Source organism: Aristolochia californica, unplaced genomic scaffold, assembly GCF_029961685.1.
Source record: "Aristolochia californica isolate CCGP_79_NKW_82.1479 unplaced genomic scaffold, dmAriCali1.0.hap1 SCAF_16, whole genome shotgun sequence".
Taxonomy (NCBI): Eukaryota; Viridiplantae; Streptophyta; class Magnoliopsida; order Piperales; family Aristolochiaceae; genus Aristolochia; species Aristolochia californica.
In genome coordinates this window covers 14,968,712-14,972,031 of record NW_027181837.1, presented here as the reverse complement: position 1 = coordinate 14,972,031, position 3,320 = coordinate 14,968,712, and positions in this window count along the sequence as shown.

Below are 3,320 nucleotides of genomic sequence, written 5' to 3'. Positions count from 1 at the left end.
TGATGTGGACCAACTCATAAATTTTGATACCCCATGTAAGGGTATTGTGGTAATTCTCAGTATATCACTTTTGATATTCGTATTCTCTTCAAGTATGATAGGCCCTTCTTCAAAAAAAATCTAACAATAACACCAAAGTAGTTTTCTTCAAATAACTCGATGTATGGGGAACTTTAGCATTGATGCTAAATCATTATTCTGATTTCCCCCCCTAATACCACTCATAAGAGACTCAATAACAATCTTCTATATCAGGGGACTCATGTTCCCCAGGAAAAAAAATTCAACAATCTGATCATGGACTAGTTTCGGTTAACAGAATTTCCAAACCGACAAAACTATTTTGATAGCTTCTTCTAGATAGAGAGATTGCATATCCATAATATAATAAGATGAAAACATTTGCATACTCATCTTTAAATCATCTTTTAAATTTGGAAACCAGTAACATGAAGGAAAAAACATTTAAGCACTTATCTCACGGTTTGTGATCTTTCTTGACAAAAGAGCCTTCTTTGAGTGGTGTTGATCATCACTTCTTTAGAGCATTCCTTTTGATGAGGGATCCTAAATTTAATGCTCTGATAACTTGTTGAATTTAGGTTCCATTTTCCAATATTCCGAACAAGAGAAAGAAGAAAGAAAAAGAAAAGAAAAGGGAAGAAGAGCTCTAGGGTAGAGAGAAGAAAAGAGAAAAGAGAAAAGAGAAAAGAGTGGTGTCACCAAGCAAAGAGAGAGAGAGAGATTAACTCAAGAAAGAGATGTGTAACTTGATTAATTCTGAATTACAATACCTCTATTTATAGTAGAGGAAGATATAGAGTCTTTATACAATTAGCCTTTCAATCTCCTAATTACATTTCAACTTTAACTCTCTACGATAAGTCTATCAACACAATCTACTAGAAGACTAATATGAGATGAACTAGAACTCTTTGTTCATTCATGTGAATATAAGGGAGGAGGCCAGCTCGTGTTCTTATCCTTATGGGTCCCACCTGATCTTCCAGCTCATATTAATAAGGTTGCCAGCTCGTGGTATCTTTGTGTGTCCCACTTGATCTTCAAACTCATCTCAGCTAGTGCTTCTTAACTCCTTACCTTGTGCTAGCTTAGGTGAGGACTCTTCTTGGTGTCCCACGTCCTCATGGTGGGTCCCACATTATAACACACACACACACACACACACACACACACACACACACACACACACACACACACACACACACACACATATATATATATATAAGTCTCAATGAACTGAAAACACCCATATACACGAAGGACTTAAACTCCCAACCGAAGCAACACTCAAAAGTTTGTGCCAAAGATGTATGTTGTTGGAAGAACTCACATATCTCAGAGTATTGTAATTTGGGCCATACGGCCAAGGAAGGCCTACATTTATAAGAGTATTGTAAGAAGAGCCACACGGCCAAGGAAGGCCCACATATCTAAGAGTATTGTAAGATGGGTCCAAGCAAATAAGAAGTAGGACCCACCATGATTACCACTAGCTAATATCCTTATCACATAAGTTGGAAGATCAAGAAGGACTCGCAAAGATAATCACAAGTTGGTTGGAAGATAAAGGACTCACAAAGATAACCATGTGTTGGTTAGAAGATCAAGTGGGACCCACAAAGATAGCCACTAGTTGACATCTTTATCTTATGGTCACATCCTCAAAGAAGAGTTCTAGTTTGAGTTATGTTTGTCTTCTATTTATATTGAATTATTTAATTATGCTAGGACTAATCTTTAAGCGTTAAAGTTTGGGTGTAATTGGGACAAAGGTAGTATTATTGTACTTGAACTCTGGTACCTTCCCCTATTATCAATAGAGGTTCATGTACTCTTATTATAAAAAATCAATGCAGTATTTCTCTTTTTCATAAATTCAACATATGTCAGAGTAAAATAAAGGATGGTAGGAGGAAGGTTGTTAAATAACCAATCGGTAATGGGTAAACAGGAAGATAGGATGCTGAGGCCACCACTTCTTCAATAATAATGTCTCATCCAAAGAGACACAATAGCTGCTGCTAAAATGGGCCTGGGCCCATATTACACGAACCAAAATAATAAAAATCCTTGTAAAAAGGACCCATGAAATAATTTGATGCAATATGTTGACCAAGGAATATGTGGCGAATACCTCAAAATAATAATCCAGCCAAAAAAATTAATGAGTCTCACTGAGTAAAATAGTAGATCAATATAGCCGAGTTGAGACAGAAATATATGTAAAGCTTGGGACCCGGATCCATATACCAAGGCAAAAAAATAACTGGGCCAAGTTGGGTTGGTTCAAGTTGACCTGGACATGAATAGAACTAGTAAGTAGCCTCGGGTTGCTGGGTTAACTCGGCCTAGTCCGGGCTAGGTAGAGCTGGCTTAGCCCAGATTTAATTAGTGCTTCCAAACTTAGGAAGAAATATTAATTCGGTAATAGTGTTTCTTTCCCACGACGCCATACAAAACCAGAGATAGCGATGAGCAATAGCAAAGATAGCGACGAACAACAAAAATCTAGGAAAATCAATCACGATCTGCTAATCAAGCTCCAACCAAGCAGATAGAGTAATTTACAAAGCAGAGCAATACACCTTCCAAAATAAACTCATCCGAATAAAAATCAATCCTGCAGAGGAAGATAATTTTTTTTCAAAAGCTCATGGGATCTGTATCTCTGTATGGAAATGCCAGTGGTAGCATAAAAATAGCGACAACTAAGTGCTGGTGATTGCCGAGTAGAACGGAGAACCGTGTCAGGTCTGTTGTCTCCAAAAAAATTTAAATCGGCAATAGTGGGTCGTCTTTCCCCGTTAGCCGAATAGAGCGAAACAACAATGCACTTTCAAATAGAGAGGTCTTTCCGAAAATAATTCAATCTAGAAGTGACCTTCCCGAAAAATAAAAATTCCAGCGGAGAGCTTTCTGATATAAGAACCAATACCAAAATAATAGAGCGAGAATAAAATCCAGAAATGCGATCTTCCAACTTGAAGGCAATTTAGTGGACGAGATTGAAGGCTGCTGGAAATACGATCTTCCTTCCAGAAATAATGTTGGAGACAGCGATGCCAACTGACAGAGCAATCGGCATGGTGTAGCTTCATAGAGAGAGAGAGAGATCGTTGCGGTTGGCGGTCATGAACCAAAAACTCCCAAAAATAGAATAGTAGTATAAGGGTGAAAAAATGTAAAGCAAATAACGGGTATAGAGACTGAAAAAAGATAAATACGAACCTAAACTGCTAGAGATAATAGATCAAAAAAGGTTCACATTATCTTTGTTGGTTGACCGTGTCAACTTA